The sequence below is a fragment of the Felis catus genome, chromosome B2 (assembly GCF_018350175.1).
Source record: "Felis catus isolate Fca126 chromosome B2, F.catus_Fca126_mat1.0, whole genome shotgun sequence".
NCBI lineage: Eukaryota > Metazoa > Chordata > Mammalia > Carnivora > Felidae > Felis > Felis catus.
The window spans coordinates 151,295,716-151,304,127 of NC_058372.1; the positions used below are offsets into that span (position 1 = coordinate 151,295,716).

The window sequence follows — 8,412 nt, forward strand, 5'->3', positions numbered from 1 at the left end:
AAGGACCGGAGATGAAGTGTGGATTAGCGTCTTAATCTAGCAGCAGAGGCCTGCGGTTGGGGTCTGGGGACGGTGGGTAGCATTGTCTTGGGCTGCCCCTGGCATGCGGCTGGGGGCTGAGGGTGGGCTTTGTGCCTCTGGACCCGGGCCCTTTGACGGCCTTGGGGGCGTTCTCCCAGGGCTTTGCCAGCTGATTTAGCTGGACAATGGGGTTTGTCAAGAGGGAAATAAGTGAAAACTCGGGCTCAGCCCGGGTGGGCACCCGGCTCTGGCATCCCCGTGGGAGCGAGGGGGGTTGAGCACAAAGACCCTCGAAGCCTAGATGCCGTCTGGTGTCCCCGCTGGCCTCCCGCGTCCACAGCCACCCCGCTGTCTGCTTAGCCGGGTGGTGGGAAGGAAGGGAAGCCCACTGCGGGGACTGGAGCTGGTTTCCCAAGCCCACGCGACCTGGGGCAGATCACTCTGCCCGCGGGGCCTCGACCCCCTTCTCTGTGCAGTGGGGCCTCCGGGGCTGCTCCCGAGGCCGCTGAGGGCGGCCGGCTTGCCGTCGGAGAGGCGGCATTCCAGGTGGGACGGGTCTGAGGGACCAGGGGTGGCTGCGTCCAGCACTCTCTCCGAAGCAGCCGCCTCGCCCCGCGTCCTGCCCGCACCGTCTGTGGAGCCCTCTGCAGGCGATGGTCCCTGTGGACGCAGGAGGCCACGGCGGTCCCCACAGCCTTCCTTCACCTCCAAGCCTAGGTTTGAGGGGCACGCCTCCTGCCCCGGGTGCCATTGTCACGGGTGAGCTTCCTGTCCCGCGTGCCGCCCGCATCTCCCCTCACCACTGACAGTGGACCCTGCACCCTACCGGCCTGCCTCCCCTGCCTTCTCCTGCCCGCCAACCTCACCCCTGCACAGGTGCGCCCTGAGGCACTGGGGAGGCTGGTGCTCTGCCTGCCGGCCTAGAGGCCACTCCCTGATTACAGAGCTCGGCCTCCATTCTGGGCGTCCCAGCTCTGGGGTTTGGACACCACATTCTGAATCCGGGCCCCGTGGCTCATCCCCACCGGTGCTCCCCAGGCTTCGGTCCTGGGCCTCTGTCTCCTCCCCGTGAGCCGAGCCTGCTCAGGCCCTTCCCCGGAGCCAGCCTGGGCGTGCGGTGGTGCGGGACACGGGCGGACGAAGGCGCACAGATACCGTCTGCTGACCGTCTGGTGATGATGTCACTGACCACAATTATGGCTAAACATGAGGATTGGGCGTGAATTTTAATTTTTGTCGCTAATTGGGAAGAGCGTGCATCTCTCCAATTAAGTGATTTCCCTCAGACAGACTTGTCCCCAGGGACGTGTGTTTGTAAGGCGATTATCCGGGACAGAATTACAGACTGCACCTGCAGAACAGAGCAAGGCCGTGACTTTGACTTTGTCGGCATCATGCGTGAATTAAACACGGAGTCCTGTTCTCCAACATGAGCTTTATTTGGGGATTTAGGTCTTGAAAATGGTCGTTAGGGGCTCCGTGTCCTGGCAGGCTCCACGGGCAGCTCCGGGCCTGTCAGGAATGTGGGGTGGTTTCCAGAACCTGGCTGTGCCAGCCGCAGAGCACCCCTCCCCCCACCGAGCTGGAGAATGCGAGTGTGTGTGCACACACGTGTCCCTCGCCCTCTTCCTCAGAGGCTGGCACACTATGCGCTACAAACGTGTGGGCGTTTTTAGACTTTGTTTCTCCAAGGGAGGGACTTTAAACGCTGAGTTTCCTCCTTGGAGGAATCTGAATTGTGCATTAGCAGAAACTACTCAGATCAAATAAAGCTCTTGTGAGTTCTGCAAGACCTGGAACTGTGGGAGCCGCTGGCCGCTGTGTGGCGGGTTGGAAGTACGTTCACGCACGCGCAGCCAAGCAGATCTTCCACGGGCTGTAGAGCCTTTTCTGCACCTGCTGCTGGAAGTTGTTACCTCAAGTGAGCCGTTTGTGTGACTCTTCGTAAGGAACATGAGTCACATGAAAGGGCACATTGCCTTCGGGGACATAATCAAATGGTAAGATCCTATAGCTTTTTCTTTTTTTTAACGTTTACTTATTTTCGAGAGTGTGAGCAGGAATGGGGCAGAGAGACAGGGAGACACAGAATCCGAAGCAGGCTCCAGGCTCCGAGCTGTCAGCAGAGCCCGATGTGGGGCTCGAACTCACCGATCGCGAGATCATGACCTGAGCCGAAGTCAGATGCTTAACCGACTGAGCCCCCCAGGCACCCCAGTAAGATCCTAGCAACTGAAGAATGTCTGAGGGTGTGGGGCAAGTGTTTTGTACAAAAGCGTCAGTGAGAGGTTTGGACACGCTGTAAATCACAGCCAGTTTTCCACGGAGAATCAACGAACTAATTTTACGCTGGCCTCTCAGTGCCCAGACATCATGTATTGTTTATTCACTGGGTGAGCTGGGCTGGCACGCATGTTCTTAGTTGAAGATGCAGGCTTTTCCTTGAACCTGCACCTGTTTGAGAAGACGTGGCCGCCTCTGTTCGGCCCTGTTTCTGCTGCAAGAATTAAATGGTGAGGGCAGGTCCGCTGCGGCACCCAGGAGAGGGAGCATCAACGGGAAAGATCCCATTTACTGGAATTTCTGTCCTCACCTCAGTGGGAAGTGGGTGGTTCGAGCTGTGGTCCGAGCCACGGTCCGAGCCGTGGTTTGAGCCGTGGCCGCGTGCTCTTCCCTCACCACAGAGCTTCCGTTTTCACCCGGAAGGAGACAAAAGTTACCTCTTGGTTTGTCCATTATGACCACAGAGTTAACAGGCTTAAAATGTTTTAAGCTTTTTGGAAGAAAGGTGTTTTGCAAATCCCCAAATAACTACGAGAAGGTGGCGGTGCTGCGGTGTTGAGTTCAGGCCCTGCTCCCCGCTGCTCCCACTGCCTCCTGCCTCCCTCCGGCCACGGCCCCTGCAGCCGCTGTGTGTGGCAGAGGTGTCTCCTGGATCCTGTTTGAACGCACCTTCTTTGAGAAGTTGCCGTCTTCTGAGTTGTCTTTTTCCTGTATTTATCTTTGCCTAATGCAGCCTGAATGACAAGTATGAAGAGTGTCACCCTCAATGACACCTTGGAATCCTCAAACCATTTTTCGTGGAGCCCGTCAGCAGGTGGATGATGGCCGGTAACACACAGGGAGAGCAGCAGAGGGGGCAGACGATGCGGCGTTTCCCCGGTTTCTGTCCATGAGTTCTGTGGAAGCCGTGTGCCCAGGCCGAGCTCCAGGACCGGCGCCTGCTGACAGGGAGAGGGGCCGTCTCTCCCAGCTGGGGTGCGGGCACTCTGCCCATCGGATCTGAGGTCTTGTAGCCACCGGGTGCCCCCTTTGGTAAAAAATCTACTGCTCCTTCCAGTAGGCATCAGCATGCGTAAGGGCCAGCCCGTAACCCCCAAGTGACAGGTGCCCCCCAAGAAGGACCCTCAACCGTGTCTCACCAGGAACTGAGGTGAGAGCTGTTGCTCCGGTCTGAATTCAAACAGGTTCCCCTTGGGAGAAGACTGCTCACCTGGCGCTGCTCAGCAAGGCCCCCTGTCTGCAGACCAGTCCCCTCACATGCGACTTCAAATCGCAGGAAAGACTTGCCCTGAGAGGAAGCATCTCGAGGGAGCACATCGGGGTCTGCGCCGGACAGGAGGGGCTGGTCAGTGGGGGCAGCGGGGGGTGGTGGGGGGCACTGGAGGCCATGTGGGCTGAGGGCTCAGCATGTGTGCCTGGGGGCCGCTGCGGGGCCCCTGGAGCGTGGCCCTGGATCCTGGCACTTCCCAGGCTGTACCCACCCGGTCCCAGGAGCCACCCAGCTCAGCCTCCAAGGTTCAGTTAACACACACAGTCAGGTGAATCGTCCACCTGCTTGCGGGACGTGTGTGTGTGGGGGGGTGGCCCCCGATGGGGGCCCTGCGCTGGGGCCCAGGTGGAAAATACGTAGCTGGAGAAAGTTTCAGGTCCAGGCTGAGTCCCAGGCTCAGTCTCCACCCTGTCTGAACAGTGCAGGTGAAGGTGCGTGCCCGGCCATGAGGCTCTGGAAGCAGGGCTGAGGTCCAGCGAGGGCAGAGAGCGGCCTGAGCCGGGCAGACAGGTGCCCGGCGTTTCCTCAGGGCCTTCGCTCTTAGAAAAGATGGGGGGGGGCCTCTACCGGTTCTGTCGGGCCTCCCGTGGCCTCCGCACATTCCATCCCACATCAGACGTGGGCAGAGACTTGCGTGGGCAGGAGAGGGCCACCCAGAGGGGTGCAGGGAGCTACCGCCAGGCTGGGGGAGCAGGCCAGGCCGCCAGCAGCCTTTCCTCAAGGATCTGGAAATCTGGGTTTCAGTGTGAAATCTCCTGATTTTAACATAAACGTGTTTTTTTTTTTTGTTTTTTTTTTTTGTTTTTTAAGAGAAATGGAGACCAAATAAAACACATCTACAGGCCAGATTAGGGTCATTGGCCCAAATTTGCAACTGCCCTTACCTGCCTCCCTCTGTCCTCTTTATGAATTCAGCATTCACTGTGCACCAGACACTGTTGGAATAAGTCTGGGGACAGGTGGCAAGGGGCTCTGCTCCCTCGGGCCTCCCAAACGGTAAAGGGCAACCTCAGCCCCTGTAAGTGCTGTGAGTACAAGGGGAGGGGAGCCTGAGGTGGGGGCGGGTGGCCCTCAAAGAGAGGAGACAGGAAGGGAGGCAATGCCGGGCCAGCCTGCTGCAGTCGGTGGGGGCAGGGAGGCTGCCTTCGGGGACCAGGTGCCCCTGGGAGTGGCCCAGTTAGTCCCGCCTTCCAGGCCCTGGGGGGCTCGGGAAGGGGGGTGGGGGTGGGGTGCAGTGCAGGGGGGCGAAAGGGGGGACAAGGCTCTGCTAACAAAGGTGGGCGTGCTTGATCGATGGATTGATTGACCCTGTGGCCCAGGCAGATCCCGGGTGCACCCTGGAGCTGGTGGAATCTGCCTGGGGATTGGGGAGACTAGGACCAAGGGTTAAACCCCGTTGGTGGGGCTGTTTACACAGGAGCACGGGGTGGGGGTGGGGGGCAGGCAGCAGGCGGTGGGGCCCCCTGGCCGCTGGCTGAAGCCTCCCTGCCAGAACCGGCCAAGATGCCTGGTGGGGGCAACGACCTCGAGGAAGGCCCTCGCAGGGAGAGCATCCAATGGGACAGGAGGGGAGGCTGTCTCGAAGGGGCCCGCACAAGGGGCGCAGGGCAGTGACCTCGGCCTCGCCTGCGGGGCGGGGGTGAGCACTTAGGCCCCCATTCACAGCCCCCATGGTTCTCTCCCACATGTAATTCAAGTGCAAACTGTGTTTTGGAACAAGACATACCTTTAGCTATGAAAAAAGTTAAAAAAAGTCCTCCTAGGTCTTCTGATGACAAAATTCTTGGTAAGTTTGTCTAAGCCGAACTTTTCTTCATCTTTTCATGATATTGGTTTTTTGATATACCTGCTCTGCTGGTGTCTGAGCACACACTGGTATGCTTGCTGGGCTGCTGGGCTCCGCTGGTTTCAGCACTGCTAGGGGTCTCCCCCCTCCCCGCATCCCCCCCCCCCCCCCCCCCCCGCTGGGCTGAGCCTCTCCAGGGGCCCACAGCACTACTGGAAAGGCCTGTTAGAACAGGTATAACCCCCTCCCTCCACCCCCCCACTCTGCCCCTCCCTCAAACAACTCAGGGAACCTACCAGCTGCTTCCATCAAGGCCATGAAGTCCCAGGGATCCCTCGGCCACCCCAGCTCAGAGGGCCAGTCGACTCCAGCCAGGACAGTGCTTCCCCCTCCAGTATAGAAGTGCCTTCCTTCATCCCAGCAAAGCTGTGATCTCTGCCTCCTTGTGTGCCTATGGGCGTCTGTGCTCTATATGGGTATGGTCTTGTGGGATCTTTTTTAAAAGAAATATACCTATTTATTAACTATGCATCTTTTTAAAAAGTTTTATTTATTTATTTTGAGAGAGAGAGAGAGCGCCAGCAGGGGAGGGGCAGAGGGAGAGAATGAGAGAGAAAGAGAGAGAGAGAGAGAGAGAGGGAATCCCAAGCAGGCTGTCAGCACGGAGCCCAACAGGGGGCTTGATCCCATGACCCTGAGATCATGACCTGAGCTGAAATCAAGAGTCGGGTGCTCCACTGACTGAGCCCCCAGACGCTCCTGGCCATGAATCTTTCATGTTTGTTAAGGATGTGCTGAGAGACTCTAGCCCACCCCAATCTCGTGTCTCTGGGACTTGCTCAGAGGCACTGTCTGCCCCTGCCTTCGATTGCGCCCAGAGTTAGTGCTCTGAGCATGGCTAACCTATGCGTATGTATTTATAAATCACATCCATAAGCAATGTTCTAATATATCTACATTATATAGAAAAATGTAGAATTTTACGTGGGATAAGATACAAAGTAAATACACATAAAAACGTCAACATTTTCTTTTATGTGCTGTGGGTTTTCTTGCAAGATCCCTGGAGTTTAAACACATTTGGTGGAAATGCCAGGAGGCCACAGGGTGGGTCACAGGTCCTGACCTTGATCTCGCTGGTGACACCAAACCTGACTATGCAAAATCTAGACATTTCCAGGGTCTCCTAAGTCCCAGGACAGCACCCCGTAAATACTGGGATTTGTGCACGTCAGTTTTCCTCCATGGCCTGCACTTGTTTCCTCTTTAGACTGTTTTTCTTATTAGCCTGTGTGCTCCTCAAAGGCAAGGCTGTGTGTCGTCCACTTAAGGGGACAGGGAGCTATACAAACCTCGGCTTCTGAGGTCAGATCGAGGGCAGGACCCCAAGGGTCAGAAACAAATATACAGAGCAGCATGTTTTTACAGCAAACCAGTCCCAGACGTGATGTTTCTTTTTGCCCCTAGATTAACAATAGACAGTGTGTTATATTAAAAACTACGTACTGGGGCACCAAGATGGCTCAGTCGGTTGAGGTCTGACTCTTGACTTTGGCTCAGGTCATGATCTCACGGTTCAAGCCCCTAGTTGCCCTCTGCAGTGACAGCATGGAGCCTGCTTGGGATTCTCTCTCTCCCTTTTTCTCTCTGCCCCTCCCCACTCCCTCTCTCTCAAAATAAATAAATAAATAAACTTAAAAAAAAAAGACTTAAAAAAACCCATCACCCCCCAACTCAAAAACTATGTATTACATGTTTTATGCAGATCTGTAAGAAGAGAACCAAAATGTCTGGACCTCTCATCACACTCAGTACTGGTTACACTAACTGCGGGACCCAGAGCAAGATGAAAACGTGAGGCCCCCGTCCACAGTCGTGAACGATTTCAAGACAGTAATCGAAGAGCATGATCCATGCATGAGGCCTCCCAGATTGTGGCCCCTTGAGCATGGACCCCCTGAGCCCAGCCTCTTTGTTCTGCAGAAGAACTTCAACTCTAAGTAGACAGTGAAAAGTTAAACTTCTAAATTGATTTATTAACTCCAGCGACTACATAGTCACACAGCTGTACAGAGTGACATAGACCAGACCCAACAGAGAGGTTAACATGGAAGAGTAAAAAATATTCTAAGAATTCTAAGAAAGACAGAAAGGGAGAAAGAAAACAATGAAAAATATAGGGGACAAACAAAACAATAAAATAGTAAACTTGTATCCAAACATATTAGTAACTGAATTAAATACAAATGGCTTAAACATATTAAAAAAGAGAGATTATCTGGGGCTCCTGGGTGGCTCAATTGGGTGAGCGTTGACTTTGGCTCAGGTCATGATCTCATGGTTCGCAGGTTTGAGCCCCGTGTCCGGCTCTGTGCTGACAGCTCAGCGCCTGGAGCTGCTTGGGATTCTGTGTCTCCCTCTCTCTCTGCCCCTCCCCCACTCACGCTCTGTCTCTCTCTCTCTCTCTGTGTCAAAAATAAACATTAAAAAAGAGAGATTATCAGATTGGATTTTGAAAAAAAAAGCCAGGGGGTGCCTGGGTGGCTCCGTCGGTTAAGCGTCTGACTTCGGCTCAGGTCATGATCTCATGGTCCGTGGGTTCGAGCCCCGCATCGGGCTCTGTGCTGACAGCTCAGAGACTGGAGCCTGTTTCAGATTCTGTGTCTCCCTCTCTCTGTGACCCTCCCCCGTTCATGCTCTGTCTCTCTCTGTCTCAAAAAGAAATAAACGTTAAAAAAAAAAAAAAGAAAAAAAAAAAAAGAAAAAAAAGCCAGCTGTGCTGTTTACAGGAGCCTCCTGTACCACGCGAATGACCATAAAGAAACGTTGCAGGCACTACATCGATATCAGACAAGGAGACTTCAGAGCGAGGAAGAGGGAGACGACGTAATGATAAATGGTCAATTTACCAATTTACAATCCTAAGTGAGCACCCACTTAATAGAAGAACTTCAAAATACACGAAATACAAACTGATATATCTGAAAAAAGCAATAAGGAATCAATGACTGTAGTCGCAGACTTCAATACCCCTTTATCGGTAATCGGCGGC

At 54.8% G+C, this 8,412-nt stretch overlaps 1 long non-coding RNA gene across 1 annotated transcript; it reads left to right on the forward strand.

Annotated features, from left to right (window-relative positions):
- The first annotated feature begins 926 nt into the window (after positions 1-926).
- On the forward strand, positions 927-7,707 carry LOC109500061. Its single transcript, XR_002157722.3, has 3 exons — positions 927-2,021; positions 3,038-3,649; positions 7,126-7,707. It is a non-coding gene; the product is annotated as an uncharacterized LOC109500061 (long non-coding RNA).
- Positions 7,708-8,412: the final 705 nt, after the last annotated feature.